The sequence below is a fragment of the Sciurus carolinensis genome, chromosome 16 (genome assembly GCF_902686445.1).
Source record: "Sciurus carolinensis chromosome 16, mSciCar1.2, whole genome shotgun sequence".
Taxonomy (NCBI): Eukaryota; Metazoa; Chordata; class Mammalia; order Rodentia; family Sciuridae; genus Sciurus; species Sciurus carolinensis.
Window position 1 is genome coordinate 64149510 of NC_062228.1, and position 13437 is coordinate 64162946.

At 51.2% G+C, this 13437-nt stretch overlaps 1 protein-coding gene and 1 long non-coding RNA gene across 2 annotated transcripts in view; one reads left to right on the forward strand and one right to left on the reverse strand.

Annotated features, from left to right (window-relative positions):
* Window positions 1-13437, reverse strand: part of LOC124967140 (leukocyte immunoglobulin-like receptor subfamily A member 6) — a 140441-nt gene that overhangs the window by 98915 nt on the left and 28089 nt on the right.
* On the forward strand, window positions 11248-12035 carry LOC124967151 (uncharacterized). The gene is made up of 3 exons (XR_007105470.1): window positions 11248-11287; window positions 11436-11515; window positions 11967-12035. It is a non-coding gene; the product is annotated as an uncharacterized LOC124967151 (long non-coding RNA).

The following is a 13437-nucleotide window of genomic DNA, read 5'->3' on the forward strand; positions in this document are numbered from 1 at the left end:
AGAGGGACCCAGGGTGTGGCCACATGGAGGCTGGGTTCTCCCTGTCATGGGGTGTCACACAGCAGCCCACAGGAAGGGGAACAGCCCTCCCCCTGAGATCTGTCTCCTGTTTCCCCAGCACTGTGTGGGGTGGGCCTGGGCTCCCTGCAGGAGCTCAGACAGCAATGGTGCCTGTCCTCACCCCTCCACTGTCTGCCTGATCTGTCCTCATCCCTGCAGGGCCAGGAGGCAGCAGCCAGTGCACCTGGTGTCCTCCTCAGCCAGCCCCTTCCAGCTGAGGGTGACCTGGGGCTGGTCCTCCCTTCTCAGGGGCTCCTTCAGTCCATCGTTGGCACTGGGTTCTGGGGTCTTATCTGGGGTCATTGGTCTCCCGGCCCTGGAGATGGTTTAGGGAAGATGCAGGTCCCCCCTCAGGTGGGCACAGAGCAGCAGACCCTGAGCACCTGGCTGTGCAGTCAGCTGGAGCTCTGCTGGGGGCACAGAGAGGGGCAGGGGACAGGGAGGCTCCTGGCCCTGTTCTGGTCTTCAGTGTGGGTCTCTCAGCTGAGCAGTGCCCTGTGTGATCGTCCCTTTCTTGTTCTGTAGCAGCACATCCAACTTCCCCCTCCCCCCAGTACAGCAGTGTGACTAGGCCTCTGTCACCCCCTAGTGTCCCCTCTCTCTCCGTGTTGTGGCCACAGTGAAGGCACAGTGGGTTCTCAGGCCTGCAGCCTGTGTCCCCTGATTCTGCCCCACACCACTTTACAACCTAGACTGTTAGGGACTGTGAACAACCATTGACATAACTCATGACCTTCCGGATCGTTAGCCCAGGAACTTCCTCCTCAGTCATTGGTGGATCGTTTTCAGCCGCCAACTTCCACTGCTGAGGAGCAGGGCCCGCCATTGTCTCTCTCTCTCGCCCTTCAGGGTGGACACTCGGATCTTCTGCTTAATAAACTCTCCTGTGTGAGCTCCTGTGTCCACAGCTGTTTTCTGGGTTCTTTTATCCAACTTTCCCCTCCATGCCTTCCTCCTCTCTCCCCTTCAGTACAGCACTGTGACTGGACCACTGTCACCCCGTGTTCCCCTTTGTGTCCCTCCTCGTGTCCCCGGCCCCTTCCACGACTCTGCTGGTCTACTTTCGAATTCCATCAGATCCCTCCATTCTTTCCCTTTTCCCTCTCCAGCTTCCTCAGGTGAGAGGACACGTACGACCCTTGACCTCTGAGTTTTGCTGATTCCACTTAACACCTTGCCCTCTGCTTCCATCCATTTCCTGCAGATGCCACCGTTTCATTCTCTTTATGGCTGAATACGACTCCACTGTGTGTGCCCCACATGCTCTTGGTCCAGTCATCACTGAAGGACACCGAGGCTGCTTCCCTAGTCTGGCCTTGTGAGTTGTGCTGCTGTCAACCTGGGGTGTGGGTGTGTCATTGCCGGAAGATGACGTTGATTCTTCAGGGAAATACTGAGGAGTGTGTAGCTGGGTCCCGTGGCGGTTCCATGCCTCGTCCTCTGAGGATCCTCCACACTGATTTCCGCGTTGGTTGGACTAATTGGTTCATAATTTCTCATGAACGTGTGAAAATGCTCCTTTTTCTGCACATCCTCTCCAGCACTTACTATTTTTTATATTCTTGATGACTGTCATCTGCCTGGCGGGAGTTGAAATCTCATTATAGTTTTGATTTTCGTTTCCCTATTTGCTAAAGATGTTGAACATTTTTCATGTATTTGGTGATCACTGCAGGTCTTCTCTGAGAAGTGTTTGGTTCATTTGCTCATTGATTAATTGTGTGGGGTTTTTTTGATGCTAAGTTTTTTGAGGGCTTTGTATCTTCTGGATATTAATCCTCTGTCAGAAGAGTAGCTAGCAAAGATGTTTTTCCCATCCATGGGTTCTCTCTTCACATTCTAAATTGATTCCTCTGCTGTGAAGAAGCTTTTTAATTTGCTGCCGTCTCATTGATAAGCCTGGACCCTCTTTCCTGAGCCTTAGGGGTTCTGTGGAGAAGCTGTTGCCTGTGCCTGTGTGCTGGAGGGTTGACCCTAGTCTTCTGAGTTGCATTCTTCTGGTCTAATTCTGATATCCTTGATCCATTTTGAGCTATCTTTTGGGCAGGGTGAGAGATAAGGGCCTAGTTTCCTTCTGCATGTGATGACCAGTTGTCCCAGCACCATTTATTAAAATGTCTATCTTTTCTCCAATATATAGGTCTTGGCACCTTTGTCAAGCATCAGATGACTGTAAGCATGTGGGTTTGTCTCTGTGTCTTCTCTCCTGTTCCACTGGGCTAGGTGACTGTTTTATGCCAGTACCATGCAGGTTTTATTGGATTCTTTTGTTTTTCTTTTACTATCGCTCTGTAGTATAATTTGAAATCAGGTATTGTGATGTCACCAATATTTTTTCTTTTTGAATTGCATTGGTTATTCTGGAATTTTTTTTTTTTCCAATTGAATTTGAGAACTGTTTTTTTTTTTTTCTAGCTCTGTAAAGAACAATATTTGTATTTTGATGGGAATTGCACAGAATCTGTATATTGCTGTTGGTAGTATGGTAATTTCAATACTATCAGTTCTGTCTTTCCTTGAACTTGGGAAGCCTTTCCATCCTCTTGCTTCTTCTTCAGTTTCTTTCCTTAATGTTCTATAGTCTCATTCTAGAGGTCTTTCACCACCTTGACTAGTTTTGTTGCTAGGTATTTTATAATTTTGAGATTTTTGTGAATAGGATTGTGTTTTTATCACAAATGGGCACTGAATTTTCTCAAGGGGTTTCTGTGCATTTATTGAGACTAGTAGTGATTTTGTTCTTCATTCTATTGAGAATTATAAATTATAGATTATAATTTTTTGTGGTAAATTACATTTATTGCTTTGCAGATGTTAAACCACCCTTGCATTCTTGGGACAACATGTTCTTCTTAGTCTCTTTTTGAATATTGTTTGCCAATGTTGTATTAAGAATTTTGAACCTAACTTCAGGAGAAATATCCATGTGTAGTTTGCTTTCCTTGATGTGTCCTTATGTGGTTTTGATATGAGTGTGATAGTGGTCACAAAATAAATTTGGAAGTGCTGCATCCCTTTGAAATAATTGGAGGAGCATTGAAATGAGTTCTTGTTTAAAGGTCTGGTGGAACTCAGCTGAGGATCCATCTGGTCTTGTGTTTTTTTTTTTTTTTTTTTTTTGTTAGAAGGCTTTTGATACTGCTTCTATCTTATTACTAGTTATTGGTCTATTTAGGTTTTCTATGATTCAACTTTGTCAGGTCAGATATATGTTGAAATAGATCCAATTCTTCTAGGTAGTAATAAACTCCTGTTTATTAGAGTACCAATCTTCAAAATCGTCCCTAATGATGTTCTGAATTTTTGTGGTAATTTCTCTTTTTTTCCTCTCTATTTGTTTAAAATTGAGATCTTCCTTCTTCTTTTAGTTGATTTGGTTGAAGTCGCACCAATCTTGAATGTTTGGGAACAACGGTCTTCATTGATTCTTTGTATTGTTTTTTAAAAGAATTTTTAAGTTGCCAGTGGACCTTTATTTTATTTATATGTCGTGCTAGGCATCAAATCCAGTGCCTCACTCATGTTAGGCAAGCGATCGACCCACTGAGCTACAACCCAGCACTGTATTGTTTTTTCATTGTCAGTTTCATTGATTTCAGCTCTGATTGTAATTATTTTCTTTCTTCTACTGGTTTTGAAATGTGTTTGATCTTGTGTTTGAAAGGTCTCAATAGATCCTTAGGTAGTTAATTTGGGGCCTTTCTGGTTTTCTGATGTAGCACTCATAGGATCAACTTTGATCTCAGAACCGCCTTCATAGTGTCCTACAGGTTCTGGAATGTTGTATCAACATTCTCCTTTGATTCTAAGGACTTTTAAATTTCTCCCCTGATTTCTTCAGTCACTCATTCATTGTTCAGATATGTGTCCTTCAAACTCCATGTTGGTATAATTTCTGTAGGGTTTTTTTGGCATTAATTTTAATTTCATTCCATTATGATCAGGTAAAATGCAAGGATTATATACCCTTTTATTGTGTGTTTGTTAAGAGTTGCTTTGTGGTCTAAAATATAGTCTCTTTTGGAGAAGGTTCCTTGAGTAACTAAGAAGAAAGCATTTTCAACTCTTGTTGGAGGAAATAGTAAGTAGGTGTCTGTTAAGTCTATTTGATTTATAATAGTATTCAGGTTCAAGGAGGCTTTACTGACTTTGTGTCTTGATGACATATCTAATGGTAAGAGTGGTGTGCTGAAATCACACAATATTACTACGCCAGCATTTTCTAAGTATCTAATTCATCTAGTGTCCCTTTTATGTATTGAGGTATGCCAATGTTTGGAGCATAAATATTTATCACCATTATATGTTTTTGTTGGATTATTCCTTTATCAGCATGACTCTTTGACTCTTCTGATTAATTTTGGTCTGAACTCTACTATGTTACATATGAGAGTAGCTACTCTTGCCTATTGTCAGGTTTCATTTGCATGGTCTGTCAATTTCCATCCTTCCACTTTCAGCCTGTTGCTGTCTTTGCCTATAATGTAAGTCTCTTGCAAACAAACATAGTTGGGTTTTCTTTTTAAAACCCACTTTGATCTTTATAGCAGCTAAGTTCACAATAGCTAGATTGTGAACCAACCTAGATGCCCTTCAACAGATGAATGGATAAAGAAACTGTGATATATATACACAATGGAATATTATTCAACCATAAAGAAGAATGATATTATGGCATTTGTAAATAAATGGACGGAATTGGAGAATATCAAGCTAAGTGAAATAAGCCAATCCAAAAACACCAAAGGCTGAATGTTTTCTCTGATAAGTGGAGAATGATATATAATGGGGGTGGGGGGTGTGGGGAGTGAGAGAAGAACTGAGGAACTTTGGATTATGTGGAGGGAAATGAGAGGGGGGGTATGAAAAATGTTGGAATGAGACAGACACCATTACCCTGTGTACATGTATGATTACAAGAATGGTGTGAATCTACATCGTGTACAACCATGGAAATGACATAATGCACCCCACTTGTGTACAATGAATCAAAATGTAGTCTGTACAAATTTTTTAAAAAACATTCTGCAAGTTTATGTCATTTAATGGAAAATTGAGAGCATTCACATTTAATGCTATCATAGAGAAATGCTTATTGATTTCCACCATTTTGATTTATTTCTGATGTCTAATTTGATCTTGTTTCTCATCTGCTTAGCTAGTCTTCAAAACAGATTTGTCATTTGTGAACTCTGGGGATTACTTTTTATTCATTTTGTGTCAAATATGTCTTTAAGTGTTTCTACAATGCCATTTTAGTAGTCGTGGATTCTCTTAATTTTTGCCTATCTTAGGAGGTCTTCATTTCTCATTTGTTTCTGAAGGACGGGCTTTGCTGAATAAAGCCATCTTTGTGGACAGTTACTTTCTTTCAGGGCTCAAAACACATCATTCCAGTCATTTTCCCCATGCGGAAAATGGGTCCCAATGGCGTCCGAGTCCACAAAGGAATAAAGACGTCTCTGAATCATTGAGGAACAATTTCTTAATAAGCTTACCTGACTGGCCCAGCTGCCTCCTGGAACAGTGAACGCCACTCTTCTGCTGGCCTCCCGACTCACTGAGACCACTAAGGGGGCTCCTCAAGCTCCTCCCCATACACCCTTCTGCGTGGACCTCCATGCTCTGTTCCAGAAATCTGAAAGGCCAGTCCCCCCATCGCCCCTTCTCAGCTTGCAGCAGTCAGATCCGACTTGGTGCTCGATTCTCAGACCTTCTTCAGAGTCTGGAATGAAGGGCTTTGGAAAATCATATTCCTAGAACACAGCTCCCCAGAAAGACTAGGGACCATGTGGCTCGGGAGGAGGGAGGGGAAATTGGTCAGTCACTGAACCTCTCCCAACACACCCTTTCCCACTAACAATGGGCCCTCAACTGAGACCTTCCCCCGTGGCAAATTGTCCTAAATGGAGACACAGCAAATACTGAAACTTTGGGAGACAGTGGATCCCAGAATAGGAACAATGAGATTCAACCTTTTCACAGCCACCCTCCTGAGTTAAAGTTTTACCTGCACAACTAGCCTGCAGCACTAGCCCCTGAGGGTCAAAAGTGCACATACACGGCTTCCGACGGTTACATCATTGTACCCTATAAATCCAAAATCTACTCTGTCACTTGGGCCACTTTCCCATCCAGAAAGTGGTTCTCAATGGCACTTGAGTCCAGGAAGAAATAAAGGTTTCTCTGAAACAACAACAACAATACTTCATTCCAAGTCCTCCTGGTTTTTTAGAATTTGTGCTGAGAAATAGGAAGTCATTCTGACAGGTTTGCATCCAAGTGGTTTCTGACATTTTATTTTTGGGGGTTTTTGAAACTCTATCTTTTTTTGTGTACGTTAGGAATTTTAATTACAGTATGTCACAGGAAGATTCTTTTTTCTAAAATCTTGTTTATTTGGTGCTCTGAGTGCACAGTGATTGTGGATGTTAACTTCATTCTTCATGGATCCCTTCTTCAGGGAAATAACAACAGAAAGTTGTTCAAACCTTAAGAATGAGTGTCTCCATACATCATCTCTACCTATGTCTCTTAAATCAGGGAAGGCATCCAGACTCTGCATATTTGTCCCAACTTGCTTGATTTCTGGAGCAGGGGATGGATCCAGAGCCTTGTGAATAGAGGCTAGCTCTCCACCTCAGAGCTGCATGCTCAGCCCTTTGTCACATGCATTTGACAGGGGACATTCCCATGTTCTCCTGGATCATCAGCACTGATGGCTCCATTGTGTATATCCCCCTAAGAGCCTTTCCTAGTGCACCAAGTGTCATGATCTTATTTCCCTGAGGATTTCATGGGTATCCAGGTGCCCTGACCCTGGAGTAAGTGATGGGAGGCTCCATGTAGATCAAGCAGACATTGGAGTCCTGCACAGTGGTGCTGTGAGCTCCTTCCTCCCACACTCAGCTCAGGCTGCAGCCTCAGGGAGCAGGAGTTGCTGGTGGAGTGTGTTCCAGGGAAGGAAGGGGCCTCCAGGGGACTTGCTGGTCTCACAGATGGCATTGCATCCAGACCTCTCTGAATTTGAGAGGTCAGATGCTCAGTCACAGAAGTGCCAAAATAGTGCAGGGACGTGTGTCCCTGTAATCCTCCACCCTTGCACATGGCCACTCCCTTGGGTGCCCACCTGCATGCCTCAGGACCACTGAGCACAGCCAGCTGAACCCTGATGGGTGAGTCCTGTAGCCCAGCTGGCCTGGCAGCACCTGCTCCAGTGTACACAGCTGGTGCTCACTCCTCAGGGATGGACCCTGGTGGGGGCAGGGGTTTCTCTCGTCCTCATCAGCGTTGGTCTTGAGCAGGACCCAGTGCCTGGGCTGGAGCGTGGGGCTGGCATGTTTGTGTGCCTCCTCCCATGGCTGCCACACGTACCTCTGGCACTTGGTTGGTTTGGGCAGACTTCCTGTCCCTTCTCCAGAGGATGGTCAGGGCCCAGGACAGCACTGCCCCACCTCCACGTCTCCCAGGCCAGAGGAGCTGCCCAGTGCTGACTGTGTGAGGTCCCGCAGGGCAAGCCGGTGGGAGAAGCCGAGGGAGAGACTGCCCGCAGGGTGGAGAGGAAGCGGCTCTCTCTCCTGTCCCCCGGTTCTGCTCTTCAGGAGTCTTAGGACACTGTCTGGGGCCGAGCGATGGCCGGATGTGTCCTCTGCTTAATGCTCAGGAAGGAGAGGGCCAGGCTGGCAGGACCGGCTCTAAACAATAAGCTCCTGCCTTCGCCCACCCGTTTGTCAAAGCCCCTGCAGCCTGCAGGTCCCCACAGAGCCCGTTCCTCTGCAGGTGACTGGCGGCTGGAGGGGCGCTAGGCCCTGGTGGGGTGGAGGCTCGGGGCCGAGCCCTCCTCCTGGCCTTGGAGTCGAGCTCTGGGAAGGCCATCGTGAGGGACCCCGTCCCAGGCTGTGGGGTGTCCCTGATGCAGGTGACTCTGCGCCAGGCTCCACTGCAGCACTGAAGGCCACAACAACCCCGGGAGGCCGGGGCAGGCGGCCCCTGCAGCGCCTCCCCACTTCCAACGTGCAGAGACTCCGGTTCTCTGCCGAAGGCACAGGCCTGGAGGGGCCGGGGCAGAACCAGCCCAGGGGGCCCCAGCTAGACGCTCCCCAGGGACCGGGCCTCACTGCTGGCCACTCAGCATGGAGCCCCAGGACCCACCGCCCAAACCCAGACCCTGAGAGGAGGGTAAGTTCTTAGTGGCCCCTGAGGAAGGTGCCCTGGGGAGAGGCGCGGCCTGAGGAAGGTGGCAGGGATCAAGTCCCGGCGTCTCCCTGGCTCTGCTGGTGCTGGGCCCAGTAGGTGAAGCTGCGCCCGCTCCCGGGGCCTCAGAGGGTCCAGCCTCCCTTGTGGGCGGTGGCAGGGACCTTGGTGTGGAGGAGCAGTCGCAGACCCTTCCCCATGCGCCTCATTTCCAGGGTGAGGCCCTCTCACCTGGACCTGGTGACTGTCTGTGAGGCTGAGCCCTGAGTCCAGGCAGGTGGGCAGGGGCCCAGAGGTGCCAGCAGGCAGGTGGAGGCCGTGGTGGAGGAGCCGGGCAGAGGGTCCCGGGCCTGCCGCGCAGCGTGTTTCAGGGTCCTCTGCCGGCACTGCCTGCCCCTGCGCTCTGGGCCCCAGGCAGTTCCCCCAACCTTCTGCATCTTGGTTTAACGAGTGCAGGGTGAGCCATAAAAGGAGGACCTGCCAGGAGCTGTTCAGAGGATGCAGGTGGATCCTCAGGGCGCACAAGCCAGCCCAGCCCCCGGGGCACCTGGAGAGAGGTCCCTCTGTCAGCAGCTGGCACCCGTCCCCATCTCGAGTCCCAGGCACCCAGGTCGGCAGGCTGACGGCCACCCAGAGCCAAGAGAAGCCGCCTGACTTGTGAGCGTCAGTGGGGAGACTTGATGTCAGCGAACGCACAAGTCCCGCTAGTGCAGGTGCACACGCAGACCCGAATCTGCAGGTCATCCTGTGACTTCAGATCTGTCGCTTAGGTCACGGTCATGTGACATACACGTGCATGGTAAAGACACCAGCACTGGAGTCGACTTAACAGTGTACGCGTGAGCATTACAGGTAGAGCCATGTGGTTACACTGTGCTAACAATTTGTTACTGTAATTAACATAAACAAATAAACCCCATATGATTATGTACTACATATGTACAATTTACAGAATTGAACATCACTTATATATTAAGATAAGTGACTATTATGGGTGATTACATTTTCTGCATGGATTAAATTATTAGTAGAGATCAGAAGTGCATAATTTCAACTATATCCTTACATATTGAGTGTGAGCATGTTCAGAGGCCTGTCTCTTACCCATGGCACCGTGTCCTGAGCCCATGTCCTCACTGGGACACCCTGCAGTCCCTTACCCACCTGATGGCCAGTTTCAGGGCACGGCTAGGCTGTGGACTGCAAACCCATGCAGAATGTGACTTTGCTGGATGCTGCAGGCTGCCCCAGGCCACAGTAGGGCTTCGGCTCCCTGGTGACCTCCTGGGGACACGTGCACAGTGCAGCGTGGCTGGTGGGAGTTTCTTCGTGTGGTTCAGACCTTATGTAGAATTCACGCTGTGGAAATGCTGGTCGCACACACTGCATACATATAATTTTAACCTGTAGTGCATCTTATGGACAGAAAGCAGAGGCTGTGATGGTGGAGAACAGGGCAGGACCTTGGATCCTTCGTGGGGTCAAGATGTTGAGGGTAGGGCCTCTGAGGGAACAGTGATCTGACTTTCTTTCTTTTTTTTGTACTAGGGATTGAACTCAGGGCGCTTAACCACTGAGTCACATCCCCAGTCCTTTTTGCTTTTTGAGACAGGGTCTGGCTAGTTGCTTAGGGTCTCACCAAGTTGCTGAGGCTGGATTTGAACTCACGATCCTCCTGCCCCAGCCTCCTGAGCTGTTGGCATTACAGGTGTGCCCACTGCACCCGGCTTGGTCTACCTTTCTTCAAGGACATTAAAGACGCAGCCTTGGGAGCAGAGAGTGAAGGGCGCCACCGGGAAAAGGGGACACAGGGGTCCCTCTCTGTGCTGGTCTAGTCCCCAGGACCTCATCTGGTCCCCACGTGGTGGGGCAGTGAGCTGAGGGGCGGGAGCTCTGTGCTTGGATTCCCCTGATCAGGGGCGACTCTGAGGAACAGATGACCGCAGAGCTGGGGCCTGCTCTGGGGCGGGGACCAGGAGGGGCTGACCCGGGTTCCACTCTTCCTCCTGGGTGTCCATGTCTGCGAGGTGCAGACAGCATGGTGGGAGACGCCGTCCAGCAGGGCTTGGTGAGGAGGCGGCGTCTGCCTCTGCCTGGTGCAGAAGGGATGGCCTTGGCCACGCTGGCCGCTGAGTCTTTGGAGCGTGGCCAGTGCAGGGAGGACCGTCTCTCCTTCCCTTCCCTCTGGTTACATCTGAGCGTCCGCAGCCGCTGGTGCCGCTGCATGGGCAGCACAGATGTGGGGAAGCCCATCTAGGCAGCGCTGGTCCAGAGGGAGGAGCCCAGGGTCCTGCGGGGGGCAGGTGGGTGGGGAGGAGCGGCCAGCCGGCTCTGTCCAGCTCTGGCCTCCGACCCTCTCCTCCAGGCTCCTCCTCCCCAGGAGCTGCACAGCTGCCTTCCGAGGACAGTGACGACGCTGGTGACACAGGCCTGGGGTGTGCCTCTGAGGTGGTGGGATTCAGGCTCTGCCGGGGAGAGTGCGTCCCTGTGCACAGAGGGCGGCTGCCCTGGGCCCTGGGTCAGCTGGGAGGCTGGCTCCCAGGGCAGCACCACTGCGAGAGGTCCCCACAGACGCACGGCCTGACCCGCACGGCACTGGGCGCCCTGCAGTGGCGCTCAGTAAATGCACGCTCTGACCACCGTCCCCTTCCCAGACACACCTGCTCTGCGGCTGACCACAGAGCACCTCCACATTCTCATCGGGGTCTCCCTGGCCTTCCTCCTTTGCCTCCTCCTCCTCCTCTTCTGTCTCCACCGCCAGCGTCGGAGGAGACAGGGTAGGACTCGGGGGCAGGGAGGGGCAGCCTGGGTGGGCTGTTGGGCGCTGGGAGCAAGGTCTCCCTCCTCAACTCAGACCCCGACTGTCCTCAGGTCCCCTGGTGGCAAGGGCCAGTTGCAGAGGCCACAGGAGAGGTGAGACCCCTGGGAGTGACCCCCGCCCCGCCCAGTCCTCAGCCGCCTGGCTGCCCCAGTACTGATTTGTTCTTTTCGCACAGGCTGGGCCTGGCTGTGGGCAGCCGAGAGAGGTCACCAGGTAAAGGGCTGACAGGCCTGGAGAGGGGAAGTGGGGACTCAATGGGTCAGGAGGCAGTGGGGGAGGAGAAGGGGTAGGGCCTTTCTGGGAGGTCCTAGGTGGGCGCAGAATGAGATCTGTCACACCTATCTTCTGATGTGCACCCCAGGGAACGGACCATGTGTCTTCTCTCCAGACCCGGCCACAGCTGGTGGACTTCCTGAGAAGGGCAGTGAGACCGGCCACTCTGTAAGTCTTGGGTTGGTCATCTCCCACTGCACAACCAAGTCCCCAGGCTTGGCAGCCCAGCAACACTGTCTCCAGGTCCTGGGTCAGGAATTTGGGAGCAGCTGCACTGGCTGGTTCTGGCTCAGGTCTCATGAAGCTGCAGCAGAAGGGTCTACAGGATGCAGTAATCTGCAGGCCTGACTGGGAAGGAGGACTCATGTCCAAGGTGGCGCACCCATAGCAGCTGGCTCTCCCCAGAGGGAAGTCAGGAGGGCGTGAGCGGAGGCCACACTGTCTTCTGTGGCTTCAGTGGTGACCTGCCATCACTTCTGTACCTTCTAGTTGTCTTACCTACACTGTCTGCTTCCCTGTGTGGGGATTGCGTGATGTGCTCCAGGAGAAGGGCCCAGGGAGGTGGCTGCCCAGTCCTCCACCCCACAGCCCCACCCTCACCGTGGGCCCCCCTCCTCAGACCCCTGCTGCAGGAGACCCCAGGAGGTGACGTATGCTCAGCTGGACCACCAAGCCCTCACAGAAGGGGCAGCCCAAGCTGCGTCTCCACTGACCACAGAGTCCAGCACATACACGGCCCTCGCCAGACACTGACTCCAGGCCACCTGACTGCTGTGCCTGAGGACACACCGTGTCACTCTTGCAAAAGCCTGAAGCAACCATTGGAGGACTTCCCACTGGAGTCACCCAGGTCTGGAAAGTCAGCCAGCCAGCTCCGCTGGAGCCAGTAGCTGGAGCCTGAAGGTCTCTGAGCAGCATCTAGGAGATTCGTTAACCAGGTGCCCCTGCCACAACTGACCAGCTGTTAGAGAGGCTGTTGCAGCTACTTCCAGAGGACCAGCCACAGTCCCTTGGCTGTTTCCAGAGACCCAACCATGGCCATGTACTTCTGAGACGACATACTGATGATGTTCATGACCCCTAAAGCCCCACTGAATTCCACTGCTGACCCTGATACTGGGCTACACTCAGGCGGCTGAGAGCTGAGCCTGATCTTGGGTGGCCACTCACAGGGTGGGGTTTTCTCCTGTTTCAGATTAAAATAGAAAAGTATCCTGCCGACCACTAGGGGGCGGGAGCGCCTCCTTTGATTAATGTGTGTGCCTGTCTCCAAAGCAAACAAACAAACAAAACACAGAAACAAAAACAAATAAAAACCCCAAAGGAACAGAAATCTTTTTGTAGCGTGTGCATGTCTTAAAATTATCAGCCCTTCACGGGATATCAAACATATGTACACAAGCGTCAATTAAAGAAAAGAAGGAAATAAGAGGGTCCTGCATACATGTTACAGGACGAGCTTAAGCGTGCGTGTTGGGCTGGGGATGTGGCTCAGGGGCGGAGCGCTTGCCAGGCTACACGAGGCCCTGCGTTCAATCGCCAGCACCACATAAAACAGACGGACCAACAAAACCCAGCCGAGAACTGTGTGAGGAAATAATGTCAAGCTAAATAAGCCGTGATTCCTGGGAGCCCCTTAAAAAGAAAAGTGTGCGTGTGTGTGTGTGTGCGTGTGTGTGCGCGTGTGTGTGACAGAGTGAACGGAAACAGCCTGCTCTTCCACCGGCGTTGGCCATCGTGGTGGTTCGATGCCCACATCAGAGCAGGCAGCCTGTCCCTTGTCCCCAGCGCCCGGGGCCCTGCCCAGCTCAGAGCCAGTGTCCGCCCCACGAGCTTCCTTTGTCTGCCTTGCGTTTTCGGCTCGCCCTGCGGCGGGTTTTCCCCGGGCTCTGCCTCCTGCCCAGCCCTGTGTCTTTTTCTGTCCCAGTGGGACGGAGTTCCTGTGTCGCGGGGTCCAGCTGCTCTCCGCGTCTGTCCCTGGATGTTTCCCCAAGAGTCCTGCTGGCGCGGGGACCGACAGCTGGCTGGCGGCTCTCGCAGAGGGTGGACCCCGGATCCGACACCTGCGATCCCTCCACCCCCAGCACAGG